The sequence below is a fragment of the Pezoporus occidentalis genome, unplaced genomic scaffold, assembly GCF_034315485.1.
Source record: "Pezoporus occidentalis ecotype Australia unplaced genomic scaffold, CSIRO_AGI_Poc_V1 ctg86, whole genome shotgun sequence".
In the NCBI taxonomy this organism is placed as follows: Eukaryota; Metazoa; Chordata; class Aves; order Psittaciformes; family Psittacidae; genus Pezoporus; species Pezoporus occidentalis.
In genome coordinates, this window is record NW_026916220.1 from 671,629 (window position 1) to 684,663 (window position 13,035).

A 13,035-nucleotide genomic window follows, 5' to 3' on the forward strand; every position below is an offset into this window, starting at 1 on the left:
ATAAACTGGGGGCAGTTACCTGGAAGGGCTGGATGCATTGCTCGGGTCGGGCTGGGTATCGGTCAGCAGGTGGTGAGCAGTTGTATTCTCTTCCCTTGTTATTTCCCTTATCATTGTTATTATTGGTGGTAGCAGCAGTGGTTTGTGTTATACCTTAGTTACTGGACTGTTCTTATCTCAACCCGTGGGAGTTACATGCTTTTGATTCTCTTCCCCATCCCTGCGGGAACTGGGGGAGGAAGGGGGTTGGGGAGTGAGTGAGCGGCTGTGTGGTTCTGGGTTACCGCCTGGGTTTAAACCACGACATGGTCTCCGCCAATGCACACTCAACAGAAGGGTGCACAAGATGCATCTGTATATGAAGTGTAAGAGAAGAAAACCTCAAAGACCTGTGATGGAAATTTTTTAATGCAGTTGCATCCCAGTAACATGTAACTATATCTCTGTAGTTATCTATATGAGACATAATTTTTGAAAACATGTTTTCAGTCATGTCTGAAAGATTAGAAACTGTTGCAAGGCAGCAATTGTGGAGAACTGCCCAATTAGAATGGCAAAATATGCAGAAATAATTTTAAATTAAAGCACTTATTTGAAAGCTGAAGCTAGTTTTGCTAGTTGTGGAAAAAATGAGGCCATACAACATCAAATATTCCTTTTTGTGAATTTTTACTTCTGTAATTATCTTATACTCTTATTTTATTCCAAGTTAATCTAATAGTTTAATAAGAATCATTGACTGCAACACTCACAGAGCCCCTCTAAAATTCCACAAAAAAAATACCTCATTATACTGACTGCATGGCAAAACCACAACTCTAAGTTAAGAAACAGATAACGTGAAGGCTATAAATCTTATCACTCCCAATAGGACATTTTGCACTAACTTTTTTTTTTAAAGAGAGCACTTGTTCCAGGTGACAGTACATTTGTCATTTTAGAATATTAAATTGTAAAAACTGAGTAAAGCTATAGAAATGGGATTAATTTTGTGTTGTCATGATTATTCAGAACACATGGTCCCCTGGCACACACAGGAGTAGAAGACTTAATCTGGAGTGCAATAACACAGACATTGCACTATTGTAAACATACCTCCCAAATTGCATTTAAGACTCACATCCAGATAAAGGATAGGCTAATTTGCAATGTCTTATCTGACAGTAAGAAAACCAGGAAAAAAAGCACAGCAGGAGGAAATGGAAGTCTCTTCTTTTTTATATTTTGACAGACCCTCTGGTTGTGGTGAGAAAGCAGATACCTTTTGCATTCCCTGGACTTCCAACACACATCCATGAGCAATGCTCAACCTCTTTTCAGTAATAATATTCTGTTTAAAAAAATCCATAACTGTACAGAAATATTGTGATATAATATCTATCTAATCTCAAAGCAGCTGGGCAGGAACATAACCTGCATTTCACCCTATATATATATATAAATGAGATAATATAATATTTGAGATTAAAAGAAGAGCAGACATAGTTACCTGCAGATAACAGATGGCAGCATTCCAGATTCTTAACTTGAAAGAAAATTCATACTTCAGAAATTGTCACCTACTTGTTAAGAGGAAGGAAACATAGCTTTAAAGTCACTTTTGAACTCTCCTAGGCCTCTGTTACTATGGAAAAGGGGAAAAATCCCTTACAATAGTGAGACAGGTCCTATAGATTTACCAAGGACAAGTGTGTGAGAAGATATCTGTTTGGCTTAAGAAGAAAAAGGTAAAGAGGACAGCATCCACTGACTGAACAACAAACAGCACAGAGTTGTGTTCTACAGCTCAATATTTAAGTGGAAACCAGGGGTTGGTGCTGGGACCAGTGTTGTTCAGCGTCTTTGTCAGTGACATAGATAGTTTGCCAAGCACACTAAGCTGTGTGGTGAAGTCAGCATGCTTAAGAGCTGGGCCAATGACAGCCTCATGAAGTTCAACAGGGCCAAGTGCAAGGTCCTGCACCTGGGTTGGGGCAATCCCAGACACAAATACAGGCTGGGTCGAGACTGGATTGAGAGCAGTCCTGAGGAGGACCTGGAGGTGCTGGCTGATGAGAAGCTCAACATGAGCTGATAGTGTGCCATAGCTCAGAAACCGACTGTGTGCTGGGCTGCATCAAAAGGAGGTCAAGGGGGGGATCCTGCCCCGGTTCCACTCTCATGAGACCCTACCTGCAGTCCTGCATTCATCTCTGGGGCTCCCAGCATCAGAGGGAGTCCAGAGGAGGGTCACAAAGATGATCAGAGATCTGGAGCACCTCTGCTGAGAGAGTTGGTCTTGTTACCCCTGGGGAAGAGAAGGCTTCAGGGGGACTTTATAACAGTCTTACAATACCTAAAGGGGGCCTACAAGAAATCTGGAGAAGTACTTTTTACAAGAACATGTACTGACAAGACATTGTGCAATTCAGGTATACATCTCCTTTGGCCACATATAGTTCACAAAACCACTAGACGCAATTATCATTTTTCAGGTGTCAGTCACCTGTTGGTAGTTGAATTTTCGCAGCTCTGTGGCACTTTCTGTACAATGGCAACTCAATGCAGAAAAATACAGTCACAGTCACATTTAAACAGGTACTGTTTCATGACTTAAGTACACCTTTCTGTTCTGTGTTTTCCCTTTCTTTCTTTTCCTGAATGATCACATCTGGTTGTGTCTACTGACCTCTGCTATTCAAAGTGAGTGGAAGACAGAAGGGTTCACCCTAACCTGTAGGTATATGGTTTAAGTTGCTGTTGTAAGAAAAGGAGAACTAAGTTCACGAATGTGCTGAATGTGTTGGAATAAAGGTCCAAATGAACTGGGATTTCTGAAACTGCATGTGATAGATGTCTGAAACATCAGGTTTCATCTGATCAGAAATTTTGATAGGAGCATGTGAAAATAGTCTTGAAATAACGTGCAATGTTACATAAGTGTATGTGCAATGAGAGTAAGTTTTTTACTTTAATTCAATAAGCCCCAAAAGGCAAGGAAGTATCTGTCCTAGGTAATTACTTTTTAGAGAATTGACAGATTGCTTATGAAGGCAAAAAATGGTTATTAAAATATTCAGATTATCTAAAGTCATGTGGTTAGAAAGAGCACAAGAAGAAAATGTACAACCTTACAACCAAATACGCTGTACCATGGACTTAAACTGATGTGCAATGTCTGTAAACAACTGCCTAAAATTAAACTTTTATAAATGGGAAATGAAATTATTACATCAATAAAATTCAGTGCTCCCTGCCTACTCTTTTTCTCTGAGTAGTTATATCACTCACTTCTTACAAGTTCTTTAACTTGCTATTTTGTGAGCTATTTTGTAGTCAATGTCTGTACATTGTGTGAATTTTGATAAAGAGTTAATACATTTGGAGATGCATTTTAATGTTCTTCATTTCCTCAAGTGCACTCTTGCTTAGTGCTTAACCTGTAGTCGAAGATAATATCTGTAAGACAAGGAAGAACAAATTCTAAGGAAAAGGAAGAACAAATACTGATTGTTTTTTTCATATTTTTATAAATCACAGATATCCACAAAACCACAATTCTGGAAAACACATAATGGAAAAGAATTTAGGAACACAGGAAAATTGTGTATTGTGTCTTGTCCATCAAATCCAACAGGGTGTGTATGGGGAGGAGGAGTGTGAGATAACTGGCCAAATACCAATAAAATGGTCAAAATTTATTCAAAATTTGTCTGCGATTTTGGTTGACTTTCTTTCCACATTTGTATCTCTATAGATAAAGATAATTCTGTATTTATAAGTTGATCTGGTAATATTGCTCTCAGATTATGAGAGCTCTTTTAGAGCTTTATTTTCAAAGGAAACTAATATTGAAGTTGTACACAAGGAGTGTACTGGTAGCATTCACTTCTTCTGCAGCTATATGGTCTCTTCGTTTACTCTGTGTATCTCACTATATTCCTGGCTATTCTCCCTAATTAATTACTTAAAGGTGTTATTGATATCTTGGTTTTAGGAATAAAGAAACTCTGGTAAATATATGGAGAGCTTTGTTTAACTTTATGAGAACTCAAAACGATCTTCTTGTATTTGACCTTCATAATAAAACTAAGTTAATATAGCTAAGATTAATGAACCAATTATTTTTTACGAGATAGCAAGCACATAGGGTTGTTTGCCTCAAGTTTCTTTTCCATATGACTAACAAATGACTAACATTTCCACTACAGATTGGTGTTTACATCCATAATCTGTTCCCAAGGTATTAGTATCTTGAGATTTACATTTAAATCCTAGGGTCAGAAGATATGCTGTAAAACTCATCTTTCATTGGGCCCTCCTCTCTATCGGGAAGGGCCCAATGTGTACCTTTTCATAGAAATGCCTCTAGGAATGTGATTTTAAAGTAAAAACCAGGCCTCTGGCAAGTCCTGAAGGAAGAGATAAAACTGCAGCAGGCAGTGATGGGCACGAGGCACCAACGACAGAGAGCTGAAATGTGCACAGCCTTCCTACAGCTTGAACTAATGTGCTTGAGGTGCTTCACCCACAGCATGTCAGTCCTCTGAGTCACATCTCCTGTGAGAGAGCAGTGGAAGAAGCAGCAGATCATCCCTTAAGTTTTGTATGCATTGCATGTTCACTATGCAGTCCTGTTTCTGCCTCTCCCTTGCTAAGGTGACCTAACTCCAGACACTCCACTGCTTAATACTGCTGTAAAAACCTACTGATTGTGGCTTTCTGCAAGAGGATGTGACTTCAGCGAACTGTAACACTGTAACTGAATAACAGAAAACATCAGTGCAGGGAGGTGAAAATGAATGGGATGTCAGGCTAAGGCACTACTTGATCCTCCTTTGCAAATTTGCATTTACTGAAGGCTGCAGACTGGAGGAAAAAAGATTAGAAATCTATGTAGCAAAAGGCAAGATGTTGGGGGGGGGGGGGGGTAGCTGTGGGCTGGAAACTAGACTTAAGGAATGCTGACTCTGTCCAACACCATTCACACCATTCACAGTCGGTTTCAACCGGATAGGATGCCTGGAGACTGGACATTAAAAACTATGTCTCAGACTAAGTTGGGAACAGGGAAGAGACCCATCAGGATGGGTTTAAAGCTTTAGTCATTAGTTTATTAACCATGTTGAAATTCCTGTACAGCAAACGCTGTGAAATCATTTAATAGGAGAAAACAACAGTTTATGAAAATACAATTAGTCTGGGCATGCTTTCATGAAATAAAAGTTTAATAAAAGATCAGCAAATGTCACAAATTGATGATGAATGCCATGATGGCATTTTCTTAGGCTAGAATTGTTTGGTTTTCTCACCCCCACCCTCCTAAATTTGCATAACATAGCAGGTATTTAAGAAATTATTGGAAGAGAGAAAAAGGGAAAAGGTCTGTCCAGACCTACAAGTAACACCTCGCATTTGATATGCTCCATGAACACAAAAATGAAAGTCACACAGAGTACTGCATAAGAAGCTCATAAATTATTAACCAGCAGTCTCTAGATCTTTAACAATAGCTTGTCAGCTGTGCTTGTCAGCAGTTCCAGTCCATTTTTGTACAGCTTGCACTATTTTTTTTTCTCAAGTAGGAGTATACGTAGCCAAGCAAACCTATCAACAAATTTTCTCAGAAGCTAAAAAACTGCAGGCAAAACTTCTTATCCTTGAATTGTGCTCAATTTTCTGCCTCTTGCAGTTAGAGAGACAGGGATGTTCACTTACTCTATGCACAACATACCTGGTGAGTCTATCATTTTAGGGCATGATCAAGCAAGCTAAAAAAATCACGAAATACAGTAGGTTTATCAAGAATTTGCCTTGTGATAAAATCAAATCTCTGGGAATAAAAAAATGCAAGTTAGAGGAAAAATGTAATTTTATTAGCTCCTTTTTAACACATTCAAAATTGTGTAGATGCCAGCTCTTTGTCTTTACAAAGACACAGCTTTCAAACATTTTATCAGGTGAGGCTAAGAATATATAATCCCAAATAAAAGCTTTTTAGTACCCTGGAATCCTGAAAAAAATCCTTTTTGTTCATAACTATTTTTAGGTTTTTACTTTGTGCACAGCAGTAAAACAGTTTGTCAAGTTCTCTGCAGAAATCCTTTTAGCTATCTCAAAAAATGAATTTTGGTGCAAACCTGCTTAATTTCAAAAATGTACTTTGTCAAATTTTATTCTTCAAAAAGGTTTTTTGGCTGAGTTAAATATCTATTTTGTGCAAAACAATGACTATGCATCAGCTTGGAGTGATTGCACAGTAGTTATTTAACCTGGTAAATGACAGCAAAATGTCAGCTGAAATGAAAGACACACAGCTCTGGGTTTATTACAGAAAGTGCAGATGATTCATGTAACATCAAAATAAGTAACACAGGCTTTGTGTTAAGGTAGGCTTAACAGCAGAGGTTCTCTTTTCACCACCAGCTCACTTCAAAGCACCCATAATAGAAGCTTTATTTGGTGACAGTGACATGCAGCAAGATAAGGTATCCTGCCTTTAATGCTCATATTTCAAGGTCACAGAGTATTATTACATACCAAGTGAACAAGCAGAAAACTCAATCAGATAGGACCTGCATTAATGGATCATCAAAATATTGAAGGTAGATTCTTTTCGTGCCTGCAGGAAATGTTTAGCCTGGTTGGTAATCATGCAAGTAGGAGAGAGAGAGAGAGAAAGGTACTCAAAAATGTGTCAACATTTGTCACAAAAATTATGAACAATTATTTGGCAATGGGGTTTGAACCCAGGATTTGTAGATAAGTAGAAGCTTTTACTGACTTATCTCAGAGATCAAGTCTATCTGTTTGCAGCGTACAGGTAACAAATTATTTTCAGTTCCTACAAGGGATGTGAGAGAGACATCCACTTCTGTTGCTAACAGTCCCTGCATTTCTTGCCTAACAGATACAAACTTCAGATCCACTTGTTCTTTGTCTTCTAAATTGGTACTAAGCTTCAGGTTCTAAACCTAAGCATGTGTTGGTTGCTCAGAATGGTAGACAGGACAAAAGAGAAAGTGATTAAATACTCAGAGAAAAAGCGTATGTTGATGAAAGCACTGTGAGAAATGGTGGAATAGACAAATTCTTGTACCACCTTATGGATACACATATTTAACAAGCTCAACATTATTGTAAAATCAGGTTAAGCAATGAATTTTCTGTCAGTTCCTAGTGATGATCAGACTATTTCCTACACGACAGCTTCCAGTATTTACTATGTATGGTGTGATGCACCCAGCTGAAAGTGCAAAAGATACATTCAGAATATGCTAACAGAAAACAAATTTTCTTTTTTATTTCAGTTATTTATGCAAATTATATTTTAAAACAACAAGGTGTTATATGACTGTGTATTGACATTCGCTATCCATTTAGATTTGGTACTCTCTGAAAATCTAAATTAATCTTATAGTGAGTATAAAGTAAGTGTTTAGTAACCTAGGCACTCCGTTCAGTATTGATGAACATTTTTATTTCAACAGTGGTCACACTATGTTGGGAAAAAAAAACTGAAAATAATAGGTCAAGTAAAACTATTACCTTGCACCTCAGCTATCTAGTTGATCCTAGCATGTATAAAAATCTTGAAATCTCTGCATGTTTGTAAGAAACACTTGGTCATCAAATGTTTGGTTTTTTCCCCATTTCCCACAGTTTGGTGAGAACCTTTATATAACCTTGTTATCCTTTAGATAGCTAATTTGGACAGGTGGATTCTGGCCATCTTCAAGTTTTCTAAACAGAAAAACAACAGGCTGTCTCCAGGTAGTAAATTCCTCTCAGATGTCCAGAAATACCTCAGATATTTAATACGGAAAGACTTTGGAAACTTTCCACTATGCCGCAGAAGAATATTGTAAGAAAACTTTTGTTCATTGTTTTAAAAGGCTTGAATCTCTTTTAAATTTATCAAAAAGGCTTAAGTATGCAAAAATTCTAAAATGCCACATGAGATACCCAAATGATTTTCTGCAACGCTGCCTGTCTTAAGTGAAATTTTTCTTCCTTTGTTCATAACATCATAACTTCCATCAGTTATAAAGCATCAAATACTTTTTTTCAGTGTAGGTGTCAGAAACATACTCTTCTTTCGGTGCTATTTACCCAACAGTTATCTCTTTTCATTTTATCATGACAGTGGATAAGGAACTGGGACACTAAAATTCAAAGTTTGTCATTAATCTTCTATATTCTAGTAGAAGGACCTTATGAAGACTTCATTATATATGAGTCTGTCTCCAATTTAGGAGTTGTTGACTGCCTTGCAGCGGAAAGTAAAACTTTCCCTAAAAAAATCTGTATCCCTATAAAACTATACTGAATGGCTATCCTAAAACTATGTCTATTTTAAGATCTTGATTCCCAGACTGTATTGATGATTGTCTTGCAAGTTTCTTAAAAATTCAAATTGGCAGCATTAGAAACCTGCAGATGATAACAGGGCCTTGTCTTCTGACATTAGGGCTGCTGGCCTGATGTGAAAAATAAATTCCAGCAGATCGAACGCACTCAAGAAAATAATGAAAATTTAGCAATAAAGCTACAGAGGAAAAAAGGAAGTTCAGTTTTGCTTTTTAATCTGAGAATAAAAACAAGAATGTATGGTCACAACTGCTGGAGACAGGTTTATCTAAAGACAAATCTTGAGGTCTGTAACAATATCCTTACTTGGGGAAAATTAATGAGTAAAAACAGGAATAAATTGACAGCAGACACAGCTGGAACAAGGGAATTTAAGAACAGAACTGTAAGCACAGCTGGAGTGCAAGGAAAATCAGTCCTGAAAAAAAGATCATAAATGTTGTAGAAAAATAAGGGAAGAATAAAAGGTAAGGATGGAAAAGCCATATTAAAGCAGTTCCTCTGTACTCTTAAAAGTGGAAAACAAAAGTGACTTGACATGGAAAGCCTGTGATCTGAGTCTGTCTCAGAAAGATCTTAGTACCTTTTACCAACTTCTCTCAAAGTTATTGACACACTACAGAACTGGAATCAAACTCAGGAGCCATAAGCAGTACAGTATTGTTTTAAAAAGGAGTGAGCTGTGTCATATAGCTGCAGATTTAGGTCAGACTTGTATTTGGTGAAACGGTCTGAAAATGTGGAATTTTGGAACATATTTGAAATTCTCCTTTATCGCTCTTTTCTTCGCCATGTAAGTAATTTCTATAAGATATAAACAAAACTGTAATTTCTTTCATAATTTCTCTCTCAAAAGTGTATCTTTCCACACTGTCGTGGTTTAAAACCAGTCAGGCAGCTCGTTCACTCACTGCCCCCCTTCTTTCCCTCCCCCTACTCCCGGAGGGACAGAGAGAAGAATCAAAAAGAATTCAACTCCCACAGGTTGAGATAAGAACAGTTTAGTAACTAAGGTATAACACAAATCACTACTGCTACCACCAATAATAATAATGATAAAGGAAATAACAAGGGAAGAGAATACAGCACCTCACCACTTGCCGACCGATAACTCGCGCCCCCAGCCTGACCAAGCACCAACCCATACCTGCTCCAACCCCCCAGTCCTCTAGCCCTTTCGGGTAACTCTCAGTTACACCCTGGGCATGACGTGCTGTGGTATGGAATACCTCTTTGGCTACCTTGGGTCAGATGTCCTGTCTCTCCTTCCTCCTGACTTCCCCTCCTCCCTGGCAGAGCATGAGACTCACAAAGTCCTTGGTCAGAGTAAACATTACCGAGTAGCAACTAAAAACATCAGTGTTACCAGCACTGTTCCCAGGCTGAAAGTCAAAACACAGCGCTGCACCGGCTACTAAGAAGGAGAAAAAATGACTGCTACTGCTAAAGCCAGGACACACACATACCTTGTAATAAACACTACTTCATAGACCATCAAATGAAGGCCTTAAAAACATTAACCTTTTCCATAAGCAAGAGCTGTATAAAATGTGCATTAGCTTATTAGCTGACACAAATTTGTGCAGCTTCACTGACTTCACTAAAGATAGTTTATATGTCATGAATATTCGGGTCTATATGTTTCAGAAGTGCTCTGCTATAAACCAAAAATAAATAATCTGGAAACTGAAGAATAATTAGGGAAATCTGCAGAGAAAATCTAGTTAAGTAGGCCATCGGTCATCTAATACCACACAACAGTTTAGACTTCATCTTTGAGGTGTCTTTGAAAAGATTCTAACAGAAATCAAGTTTATGGACCAAAAAAAAAGCTCCATCTTAGGAACTCACATGGGAAAAATTTTACAAGGAAATAATAGATGAACTCAGGAATGCTCAAGAACCTATTGGTTACAGGTAAGCTTTTAGCTTCCTTAGATTCCCTTCAAAACATGCATCCTAATAATGCAGGTTCAATACTTCAGATTTGCCACAAACCAAATAACTAGGATAGATGCAACCTGATGCTTTTGTTAGGCAATTTACTCATATCTTTCTGCAGTCCATATTCTTTTAAAATGCCCTTTTTTTGCCATTTTTCTTGACATTCATAGCTACAAGAGGTTTATGTGGCACTACCTACTATTATTAAATTCTTCAAAATTATTTGAGATTCTTAAAACTAAGATCTTCAAAGCTAAAAAATACCCAAGTGTCCACCTTCTGTAGTCCACTTCAGTTCATTGTTCCCACTTCTAATTATATGTTAAACTTAAACCATATCCCCACCCTATTGCTTTTTTTTTTTCATATCCCACTGCTTTATGTTTATGCTTCAACTCCTTGAGCTTTTCTCTCTGTCTTTTCATGGGAGATATGGTAATCAACAAGCAACATTATCAGCCACAGTAAAATATTAAAATACCTAACTAAATGAAGAAAATGTGAGTTGTGCAGTTTTATGCAAGCGAGGGTACAGTATTTCAATCCTACTGGTACTCCTACTGCAGCATGAGAACAGTGTATGAAGATGGTGAAACAATAAAACTTAAAAAAACCTTGAAGTGAAAAAACTTACAAATAGCCTGCAGCTAGGATTTAATATGAATGGCCAATTTTCAAACAAGCTCAATGAATAAAATATTCTCAGCACAAGGTCAAATAAATAAGCAGAAAGGAAAAGAAATCATGCAGCAAAGTGCTCCCCAAACTCATTCCAAATACTTAGCAATTGCAATCAATGCTTCTGAAAGCCTTGCACTATTTCCATCTGCTTTTCACTAGAGAAATAAGCGTAGGGGGTTGTAAAAACAAAAGGATTCAAAAATATCGATCTGAGGGATTATATGGTAATAGGAATGGAATGCTCCAAGGTAAAATGTGAATGTCTTTTCCTTGGCTAAAAATTCTTCTGGTTCACATTTCTGTTATAATGCTGTTACGTTATTTCTCTTGCTGAAATATTACATACATAGGAAGGAAGAGACTTTTGGACTTGCACAATTTGCCTACATTTAACTCTATTAACGTCATTAGACAGGAGAATCAGTTAACACTACAGTTAAAAGATAGAGCTGGACTAACCAGTGCTGTATCTCCTGTTGGCATGGACTACATGATGAACTCTGCAGTGACCTAGATTTATTACAGAATAGTGCTCATTGCTGCTGTACCAAGCACTCTGTTGCAATTACAGCACATTAGGCAGAGGAGTGAATCTCAAGGAAAAATGTCTAGTCTTTTAATCAAGCGGTAGAAAAGTCAGTGGACAAAAATTACACTGCTATATACATCTGCAGTCAATCTGTACATGTACGTCTAACAGCAGTCTTAATTTTGCCCAGAAATTGTTTTTATTATATATAAGGGTCATGACTGTACAGTTCACTCACTTAAATCTTTTCTGTACTCCAGTCTGTTTTTTCCTGTATTACATTCTCAACCTCCCTGAACTTTACTGGGAACACCAGAGAGTTAAAATGACCAGTGTCAGGATTTCACCCTTAGACTGACCTATTTCAAATGAGTATATTCCTTTTTCTATATTTTATTGGTGCATCTCACAAATCTGAAGATCTAGGAAAAGCACACTGTGAGCTGAATGTCTGAAGACAGGCACACTGTTCCTGCAAATAGCTTTTAACATTTAATTGGATCTGTAAAGCTCACCTTACAAGTATTCTGAAATCTGGTAAGTCAATTCATTTGTTTTACTGGATAAGACGAAAGCTTTTGTAAACAGAGCATTTCAAATCATTTCTAATAAGATTTCAAAAAAAGAAACACTGTCATTTCAGAGGCAATATCTGAAAATGCTGAGGTTTAAAAAAAGACTAATTTGAATTGCAGAAGAAAATAGGTCATGAAAATCAAGGTGTATCTTAAACTCTGCTTATGGGCTGGATAGAGGAGAGAGAGGAAGAAGTCTCTTTACTTCTATTCAAAAGAACAATAGGATGCCTAAAGCTTTCAGGAAAAGCAAAAGCAGACAGAAAGAGAGGATTCATATAACCCAACCTTAAGCACCTGTCTGAGACATCAAAGCCAGGAACCTCAGTCACTCTGGGCCTCCTGTAATGTGACTGCAGAGGGCTGGTGACCTCCAAAGGGATAACCAGCACCATGCTGGTGCAGCTCTGCATCACTGCCTGAATGTGCCTTAGTCTTTTCTCTTTCCAAAATAAGTTACTATTTAAGGGCAATTAGGCTCCTAGCTTGAGTGTATGATATTAGATTCTAGAAGATGACTAGTGCAAACTCTCACTGTGCTCAATGAACAAAAGTGAAATCAAAATAACAAGTGCATTTTATGGCAACATAAGAATATGATCTTGCAAACCCTGTTGCAAGTTAGGTTTCCTGGTCACTTACTGGACCATAGGGATGAGTGTCACTCAGCTGAGGAAGTATTTCAGAGTAGAAACAGGAAAAAGCTTGGGTCTTGGTTTTCTCATTTTGCTATTTTAGATGTACATGATTAGATGCTACAAACACAGTAGTAAAACAACATGGATGCAGAACAAAATTATTTACCTCCCAACACCTTTGTTATTTTGTTTTCACTGTAATTTTAGAATTATGGCCACTACCCTGGGAACAGCCAAGTTACATACCTTTGCGAGTCCAGCAAATCAATCATTTACATTTTCTGAAGAAGTTCAGTTTCACTAGAATTATGGAATTATA